This window comes from Nycticebus coucang, chromosome 9 (assembly GCF_027406575.1).
Source record: "Nycticebus coucang isolate mNycCou1 chromosome 9, mNycCou1.pri, whole genome shotgun sequence".
Classification (NCBI taxonomy): domain Eukaryota; kingdom Metazoa; phylum Chordata; class Mammalia; order Primates; family Lorisidae; genus Nycticebus; species Nycticebus coucang.
The window spans coordinates 98,999,625-99,010,303 of record NC_069788.1 but is presented as its reverse complement, the minus strand read 5'-3'; the positions used below and the strand labels follow the sequence as shown (position 1 = coordinate 99,010,303).

General features: G+C 36.2%; 1 pseudogene; it reads left to right on the top strand.

Moving 5' to 3' along the window:
- The first annotated feature begins 370 nt into the window (after window positions 1-370).
- Window positions 371-1,374, top strand: LOC128594035 (vesicle transport through interaction with t-SNAREs homolog 1B-like; annotated as a pseudogene).
- Window positions 1,375-10,679: the final 9,305 nt, after the last annotated feature.

Genomic DNA, 10,679 nt, shown 5'->3' with positions numbered 1-10,679 from the left:
GATATGAAGTCACTGAATGTAGATAATAGCCAGCAACTCAGCAAGAGGAAAGCTATGTAGTTTATGGGTGGTGGACCCTTGTTTTAGACCAAGGATGGGTTCTCTTTATGTAAGTGTATAGTCTCTGCTTTAAATCAAGAAGCTTAAGTTTCAAGAGATATGACACCAAGCATGTTTTCATCTCACAACAAGGATAAAGACACTTTGTTGAGTGATGGATAGATGTAGAACCTGAATGTAAAGACTTCAGTAACAGAGTGTTAAAAAATGTAGTTATAGATAATGAATCTGAATGCAAAGACTTCGGTAACAGAGTATTAAAAATTTAGTTATAGATATTCGGGGCGGCCGGGGCGCGGCGGTCGCCGTGATGGCTGCGGGGCTGGGCGGCCCCAGCGCGAGGAGCGGGCCCAGCGCCCAGAATCTCCGCGGCCACTGCTCGAGCGCCGCCTGCGCCATGGCCACCTCTGCCGCCTCCTCCGAGCATTTCGAGAAGCTGCACGAGATCTTCCGCGGTCTCCAGGAAGACCTACGAGGGGTGCCCGAGCGGCTGCTGGGGACGGCAGGGACCGAAGAGAAGAAGTTGAGCAGAGATTTTGATGAAAAGCAACAGGAAGCAAATGAAACGCTGGCGGAGATGGAGGAGGAACGACGTTATGCACCTCTGTCCTTTCGTAACCCTATGATGTCTAAGCTCCGAAACTACCAGAAGGACCTTGTCAAACTCCATCGGGAAGTGAGAAGCACACCTTTGACAACCACACCTGGAGGACGAGGAGACATGAAATATGGCACATACACAGTAGAGAATGAGCATATGAATCAGCTGCCCTCTCAAAGAGCATTGCTTCTGCAAGGCACTGAAAGTCTGAACCGAACCACCCAGAGTATTGAGCGTTCTCATCAGATTGCCATGGAGACTGACCAGATTGGCTCAGAAATCATAGAAGAGCTGGGAGAACAACGAGAGCAGTTGGAACGTACCAAGAGTAGGCTGGTAAACACAAGTGAAACTTGAGCAAAAGTCAAAGGATTCTCCGTTCAATGTCCAGAAAAGTGACGACCAACAAGCTGCTGCTCTCCATGGTCATCTTACTGGAATTGGCCATCCTGGGGGGCCTGGTTTACTACAAATTCTTTCGCAAGCACTGAACTCTTCATAGGGAGGGCTTCGTGGACCAGAACTTTGACCCTGTGAAAGCAGGGTGTTGGGGATGTGGATTAAGTGTGTTGCTGTTGCAGGGTAGCAGTTGAAGGATGCATAGTGCAGCCAGACTCTGGGAGGAGAGAGGATGGAAAGCCAATTAAATGTGAAGGAACAGCAACAAGACCAGGGTGATATACCAAGGTAATAAATGGTATTTATGACTTCTTCAAATTAAAAAAAAAATTAGTTATAGATGATTCCTTTAGTTATAGATAATGATTCCTTAAAACTGATTTACCTATTATCAAATAGGTAAACACTATATTTCAATATAGTGTTCAGGGGAAGTGAGGGAAGAATATATCAATTAGGTTGGGGGTAAATAAAAATTATCATTATAAGCTGTGATTGATTAAAATCAGTTATACATTGCCATGAAAGGAAGCACATTTATTGTTTGTTTATTAGCTGTAAATTGAAGGTCATTGACATCCAACATATGTAGTGTGGTAGTAATTAATATTTAATTTAATTAAAAATATTTATTTAATTTTATTTTTTATTGTAGTAAACTATAGACAACATATAGACACATATATAGAGAGACATATATTTAATTTTATTTTTATTGAAGTAAAATATAGACAACATAAAATTTACCATGTTTAGTCATTTAAGTATATAGTTCAGTTATATAAAGTAAATTCATGTTGTTGTACAACATTTACCATATTTATGTCTAAGACATTTTCACTATTCCAAACTGAAATTCTGTAACCAGGAACAATCACTTTGGTTAACTATGGTTAGACTTTCTAGCTCTATGAATTCTGGTAACTATGGTTAGACTTTCTAGCTCTATGAATTCTGCTATTCTGGATACCTCTATGAATTGTCCCTTTGTGTGGCTTATTTCACTTAGCATAATGGAATCAAGTTTCAATCATGTGATAGCATGTATCAGAATTTCATTCCTTTTTAAAGGCTGGGTAATATTACATTGTTTATATATACCACATTTGCTTATCCAATAATCCATTGATGGATGTTTGGTCGCCCCCTCCCCCCACACTTCTGGCTGTTGCAAAGAAAGGATGCTGCTGTGAACATGGGTGTATAAGGCTGTATACATATTTTTGGTCCAACATTAAAGTCTGCTATTATGTGGTTTTACTTGGCAAATACGTAAGTGACTTCATATTTCAGACAATGATAGTCAATGACTATCATTGACATAAAAATCTTATAATTTGTAAAAGAATTTTACCTTAAAAACAACTGCAATCAATGTAGATAGACATTTTAAAGAACTAAGTCTTGAAAGTTTACAAACTCTAAATAAACATGAGTAGCCTTTCAAATGCCTGCTGTGTAAATGACACCTTGTTATGTGTTGCACATCAATGCTCCCAGTGTGTGAGACCACCTACGGTATTCAAGGGAAGTGTAAATGGTATTGGAACAAATGCATCTTACTTCCATGGTTATATGTACTTTTGTTTTGTGCATTAAGAGAAAAAGTAACCAGCACACCAAAGAGGAAACAACTGTGTAATAACGTTTTATTAAAGAAAAAGAAAAAAAAAAAAAAAAGAAAAACAGAAAACCGGCCAGGCACAGGCGCTCACACTTGTAATCTTAGCAGTCTAGGAGACTGAGGTGGGTGGATCACTTAAGGTCAGGAGTTCAAGACCAGCCTGAGCCAAAGGGAGACCCCCTGTCTCTAGAAAATAGTCGGAGGTTGTGGCAGGCACCTATAGTCCCAGCTACTTGAATGCTGAGGCAAGAGGATCTCTCAAGCCAAAGTGTCTGAGGTTGCTGTCAGCTATGAGGCCATGGCACTCTACCAAGGGCAGCAAAGTGAGACTGTCCCAAATAAGAAACAAACAAAGCAAAAAAAAAATCCCAGAGAACAATGTGTCTAAATTACAAATTAAAATTTTAAAAATCTAGTAAATGCATATGGCAAAAATTGTAAAGGCAACTCATAAATGACTGAAATTTGGGGAATTTATCATGTATTCAGGAAGAAAGAAGCGAAAAATAAATCTACTGCCAGGAAGAAAGATGTCAAATGTTAGTCAATTAGAGTTGCGTAATTGCCAGTGACAGAATAAAAGGCCGTAACACAGTGGCAAGAGAGAGCTTGTTTAGCACTTACCAAATGCATGTGCTTAAAAGACACATATTAAAAGGATGAACTGGACTAGAGTTCGAGCCAAGAATTGAAAGAGGTGATAGAAAGTTTTCCTTCATTGTTTGCAGTGCTAACGTCAGATTCCCCCCAGAATTAGGATGGAGGGGACGGAGTGATAGTCACATTGATTCTTTTCTGTGTCTCTGCCTGGTTTCCTTGCAGACTGTGAGTCTCAGCCCCCAAATGTAACACTCAACAACATGTTAACAGTGCATTTGTCAAACTTATAGAAAAGGAAAGTGAGTTCTTTGCAGACTATTATCATTTTTTTCTATTTCAGAAATGTTTTATGTGACGCCTGAAGTCTAGGGGTGAATTGCTAAACTCAGCTCAAAATATTAGATTTTTTTTGTGTGTGTGTGAGAAAATTAAAGAGATAGGTACTAGGTAGGGACTCATAGAGATCTCCAGAGAAATTAATGAATTAAATAGCTCATTTTCAGATATATTGATGTTTGGCCATCACCTGTGGCCTATCTATGATGAATTGTCTTTATTATTCTGTATAAATTTTTCTTTTATAAAGCATGAATCAACATGGTAAGAGATAAGAAACAGGATATTTTAATAGGAAATAAAATCAGGAAAACTGGATCTGATTATGTTTCTGTGATTAATTGGCCAGGTATTTTGAGTGGCTCATTACACTTTTAACTTCTTTTTCTTACACCTAACATGACCATGGTGTTGTTTTAATCAAATGGCATCAGTCAAGTGGCACCTAGTTATGCTGTAGTAACAAGTAATACTCATAGGTCAAAGACTTCACATAGGAAAAATTTATTTCTGATTTAGGGAAGGCCTTCAGAACATCTAGGCTACTGTCCACTTAAGTTGTCTTTTTTTTTGAGGCAGAGTCTCACTCTGTGCCCTGGGGTAGAGTACCATGGCATCCTAGTTCACAGCAACCTCAAACTCTTGAGCTGAAACCATCCCTTTTCTTCGGCCTCCCAAGGAGCTGGGCCTACAGGCATATGTGACCATGAGCAGCTAACTTTTCTATTTTTAGTAGAGATGGGGGTCTCGCTCTTATTCAGGCTGGTCTCCAACTCCTGAGCTCAGGCAATCCACGTACCTTGGCCTCCCAGAATGCCACCAGGCTGGGCCACTTAAATTATCTTTTCTATGATCTTGTGGCCTTCCAGATTATTTAAATCTGATGGCACCTCCTTTGGCCATAGGTGTTGTCATGATCTCCGAAGTAGTGGAAAATATATCAAGTAATATACCAGCTATAAAAATTTTCCACTGCTAATAGCGTATGTCATTCTTTCCTACTCACATTTAATTGACAAAAAAAAGTCACATGATCATTTCTAAATTTAAGGAGTCAGGGGAGTATAATCTTTCTGTGTTCTTCAGTGGGACCTTTGAAAATAATGTGAATTCTGGTAATGCCTACACCACATTATAGGAAAAAAAATTAAAATCTGTTTCTAATATCATGAGGCCAAATACCATGTTATACTTGTGAAAATTTGAGTGCAGAGCATAATATAGGCATGTCTGAATGTGTTTCAAATCATCATTTCTTTTTTTTTTTGTAGAGACAGAGTCTCACTGTACCGCCCTCCGGTAGAGTGCCGTGGCGTCACACGGCTCACAGCAACCTCTAACTCTTGGGCTTACGCGATTCTCTTGCCTCAGCCTCCTGAGCAGCTGGGACTACAAGCGCCCGCCACAACGCCCGGCTATTTTTTTTTGTTGTTGTTGCAGTTTGGCCGGGGCTGGGTTTGAACCCGCCACCCTCGGCATATGGGGCTGGCGCCCTACTCACTGAGCCACAGGCGCCGCCCCATCATTTCTTAATTATCTGCCCACGAGAAGTAGGAACCAGCAAATGGAAAATTCTATGGGTAAGGACTTCTGATCAATAGGGCCATTCTCACTTGGCTCAACTAGTATTAACTTGAACTAGTGTTTCAGGGGTGCTGTTTATCACACATATGCAAGACATCTCTCAGGACTATGTTTGATAGAATAAAAGAGAGATGCCATAGAGTAGAGACTGTTTAAGAGGGCACTCTGGAGCCAAAATACTTAGATTCAAATCTTTTCTCTTATGTCTTCATCTTAAAGTTTCTGAGTCATAAAATAAGAATACTGATGCAATAGAAAGCTACCACATAAAGCTACTTTGAATATACACATAGGTGATTAGAACAGTGCACAGCACATGTGGGTTCCTACTCAATGTTAGCTATTGTCATAATGTGATAAACTCTGCTTTGTGATTTTTAAGTAACCCACAGTTAATTCACTTGTTCTTATTTTCTCTCTTTCTTTCTCATAGCACACATGCACATGTCTACAAATATACACATATGCAGGTATATCAATATAAGGTATATATGGAGGTATACCTATCTCTCTATTTCTCTCTATATATTCTATATTAATAAACCTGACTTACCAACATACAACAAAGTATTTCCAATGCTACACCCTAACTCAGATAGAATAAGTCCCATTCTTAAGTTAAAAATGCAGCTTGCTAGAGAATGGGTCCTTATATTTTCCTAAAATGTCTTTCTTTCCAGAAATACTTTGTCTAGATAGCCCATATGAATTAGATATGATATTTTATAAGGGCTAACTCAACTTTCACTTAGTATTCTCAGTTACAATTTGCAGATAATCTCTTCCGTTTTCTTTATTTGTCAAACATTTATATAATGTTTTCTGGGTGTCTGGCACAGTTCTATTCTTTCTAAATGTATTAAACTTTTACTTAGCATTCTCAGTTACAATTTGCTACATAGAACTCTTTGAATCTTTTGCTGGGATTTCAAACATGAATTTTTGTTCAGACCCTTGAGTTCATTCTTACAACCAGAAAACAAGTTTCTGAGTGTGTTTTCCTAATATGCAATATGATTGTTGAATACACATAGTCTGTTTAGATTTAATTCCTAGGTTAGATGTTATATAACATTTTTCACTAAAATTCATACATGTTTAAATAGTGAAATTGAAGAAGAAATACCACACTCCCCATACATCGCTGCTATTATTCCTATATTCTCATCAAAAGATAATCATAGAAAATGACACAGAAACAAAAATGCAAACTCATTTATTCTTTATTTTAATAAAAATTATCTTTGTTATTTAAAAATATGTCACCAGTTTGACGAATATTGTCAGGAAATAACAACCAAAAAAGAGTTTATTGGCTTACATAATTATACAATTCAAACTGTGAAAGTACCTCTGTATACAAAGCTTTAAATCAAGGGCTTTTAGTGAGAGAGACACCATTCTCTGGGATGCATTTTTGAAAATTTATGGGAGTTATTTTTAGTTATCACAACATTTGGGGGCCTGGCTACTATTAGAGCTTTGTGAGTGGGGCCAGAAAGGTGAGACGTCCTTTACTAATAGGGATTGTTCTGCAAAAAACTATTATCCACATACTAGAGCACTTAAATTATGCAGCCTAAATACATGTTTATACTTGACCCATACTCTACAACTCCATTTTTGCACATATATTCAAAAATAAGTTTGTTTGAAGCCTTAAAGCAAACTAAATCACCAAGAAATGCAAATATTATCTAAATCAAGGGGAAGTTGTTCTGTCTGAAACTTAACCAAAAATTGTATAACATCTCAAATCTTTTATTATGTGGGAGATCTGAGTGGGATTTGAATGTGAATCATTCGCAATTTGTAGGTTTTACATGCAAATATATAAAAATGTATCTGAGATTCTTTTGCACAGCCAGAGATAAAAATGTTATCAAAATTAACAGAGACACATAAAATACAGACTCTCATTAAATTATATCAATAAAGATTGCCTAAAAATAGTTGATGTTCTTGAGTTTTAAATTTTTTTGCAACACAATGAAAGAAAACCTATATCATGAGAAAGCACTTCAAAGTTAATTTCTATTTTTTGCTTTCTATATTTAAAACTTGTTTCCATGACATTCCAGAGATTTGAATCATAATTTTCCTTGTAGCTTTTTATTGCTGTACTTGTTCCCAATATATCCTATTTCTCCTGTCTTATATTGATCAATATGGTCTCCAAGGTTTTTGTACATAACAGAAGCAAGTGACATGCCTCAACATATGGTATGATTTTAAAATAGGAGATATATTTTGTGATGCATTAATGCTATTTTATCCCAGGTCATTATTTCATAGTATAGATATCAAATGTATAGTCCCTGGAATCAGAATGCTAGGTTTCAAACCCTGACTTTGCTGCTAGCTAGCTGTCTATTTTGGGGTAGTAACTTCAACTCTTTGAATCTCAGTTTCCTTTGACCAGTGATGGGTCCAGCCTCAGGGTAATTCATATGAAGAGCTAATGTGTTAATGCATTTTAAAAACATAGAACTGTACCAGACACACAGAAAACACTATATAAATGTTTGCAAATAATGAAAATAGAAGGGATTATTTGCACACTACACTTATAAGGTCTAGCTCATTTGCAAATATTTGACTCCTTATTTTCTCTTTTTCAACCGTCTATAATAGTTTTTGGTGTTTTGTACATATATTGATTAATATCACTTTCCTCTTTCTCTTATCATTCACATTTAATGTTGTTAGGTTATTTACTTATCTTCATATTGAATTTTATTCCAATGTTCACCCAAAACTCTGCTTTTCATTTTCATGTAAAACTTGTGCAGAATTGCTTACAATGATCTTTTCCTTTTATTCTTACTCATTATAATTAGGAAACTAATCTCATGACTGTATTATATCTCCCAGCATAGTCATCTTGAGCATTTACAACTTGAGATGGAATTTTTCATTGTAATTTGCTTATTGTTCTGAGAAGAGTCTATATTGACTTTAAAGACAATTTTTAAAGTATTCTATATGAATTTTTCTTCAGGACAGTAAATTAAACTTTAAAAATATTGTTATTGAAAGATTTTGATTAGTTTAGGTGAGAATATGAAGAACCCTCAAGACCTCTCTTTCCTGAGCTCCTAACCTTTTAGAAACACATTTGCAGACAATTTTGAGAGATTATACAGCACTTCTCAGAGTTAAATGACTGCCTTAAAACAGTACACTTAGCATTTAAAAGGGAAGAAACAAGAAACCAGGTTTCTATACCACTAGTAAATTCTATAAAATCAAGATTAAAGATATTTATCATATTAGTCACCATATTAAGATAATTTTCACTCATTTAATATTAATATTTTATATTTATTTATTGAATAAAGTGAAGGGTTAAGAGAAAGTAACAAATAATCTTTTGTCTTAAATTACTTCTTAAATCCCAACATTATAACATAACATGTAATGCTTTTATACCTTTTCTGATTGCTCCCTTTGAGTCTAAATAATAGCAGAGCTTTTGGTCTCGGTTAATTCTACAGCCCATTTTGAGGTCTGCCTTAGAGACCTTAAGACTTTACACACCTTAAATAATAATTGGAATCATGAATCATTTTTATCTTAAGTTAATAGAAGACACATCTATACAACGTGTTGAGGGAAAACCAAAATCCCAAACCAAACTCCACATCACTCTGTCTTTAGGATTAAACAGCCTTGAGTATTATTTTCTTTGCTACTTTCACTAAAAGAATGTTGATCCAAAAGTAGTTTTAGCAGGATCTGAATGAAATTGTAAAGCATTTTAAAACAGTTCCCATTCTCCTGAGTTTCAATAATAAAGTGAGCCTGGTTTCTGGAAAATATTACCAGAATTGTGGTCTAAAAACAGAGCAGAGTGACTAGTCTGTGTAATAGTTGAGTCTGTGGAATATTAATTTAATGAATGGTTGGTGGCCTATTGCAAATTTGGTCAGAAATTTGGCAGTGCTGACTTTGGTACAGTCATTCTCCCTGTTCATCGTCTTGTAGTTGCATTGCCTATTAACAGGGTCACAAGAGCAATGTGCTGTAACTTGGGCTTTCTTGCAGCTGCCCTTCTACCTAATTTGTACTTTGGCACTCAAAAGATCATAATAAATGAAGTGCTGCTTTCAAAGTTTCAGACACACCAGTTTTTGGCAAAGATGGATTTAATTTGACTTTCACGAGTGCAAAATCCGTCTCTTTAGAAGTTGGTCAAACTATTAATTTTATGGCAAGGACAACTGAGTACAGTAAACCTTTTCACAAATCCAGACAGCTTAACCTAATTAAATGGTTGTTTTGACAGGTGGTTTAAAGTATAATGAATGCTATCAAGAATGTTTCAAGAAATGAGTTTGATGAATGTGTGAGTGTACCCATGTAGGTGAAAATGTGCTTTGGAAGGGTCTGATGACAGGTTTGTGTCCCCAAAGTGGAAGATATACCTCAAGCTTCATCCGTGCACTTGCTTGGCAATTTCTTTCTCTTATGTACGTATTTTCAGAAGATGGACAACATCAAATCTAAATGAACATCAAAAGACATTGAGAAATGGCATTGATCATTATCATAACAACTTGCAAAATAAAACCTGTTTGCATCTGAGCAGAATTCAAGTTTCCTTTAAGAAATGGAACATTTATTAGTAAGGAAAGTTAAACTTTGAATTGATACTGTTCTGAAGATTCATAGCATTCTACAAATTGTTTTCTATATGAGGTGCTTGATTCCTAAGAATTAAGACAAAATAGAGCTACTGTCATTAGTGTGTCTGATGACGAGTAGACCATTTAACATCTAACTTTGGGGGCAGCTTTTTGTGTGCCTTCATGCAGATTTCAGTATGAAAAGAAACTGATCACTCTTCCACTCTGGGATTCCAGGATGTGTTTTCAAGAGAAGAGTCCATAGAATTTGTTCTGATAATATGTGTATGTGGAAGGGCTAAAGTGAAGAATGTAGACTCTCCTTCATACATTTTCACCTCTCACTCTCTGCTTATTCTCCTCATCTTTAGAATGTAATGTAGAATATAAATGTAATTAAAGTGATTCAAGTTTTTGGATCACAGCAAAATGAAACCCATTTAACAGAGATATTCATCTAATAATAATGATTTATTTAGTGTAAATATAAACACACTGGTAGCGTCAAGACCTTCAGAAAGACTTAAACAGCCTGTTCTTCATCAGATTGTTAATTTTTCTCTGTAATTAAGGACAATAATCTCTCAAATTTTTAGTGCTTGTAAAAGTTTAAAAATCCAATCCATCAATAGCTGAAGTGTCATTATTGATAATGACAAAACCAATAACAAAATTTAGAGGAAGTAATTTTTCCAAAGTTATGTATTCATCAATTCATTTTTTTTTTTTTTTTTTGTAGAGACAGAGTCTCACTGTACCGCCCTTGGGTAGAGTGCCGTGGCGTCACACGGCTCACAGCAACCCTTAACTCTCGGGCTTACGCGATTCTCTTGCCTCAGCCTCCCCA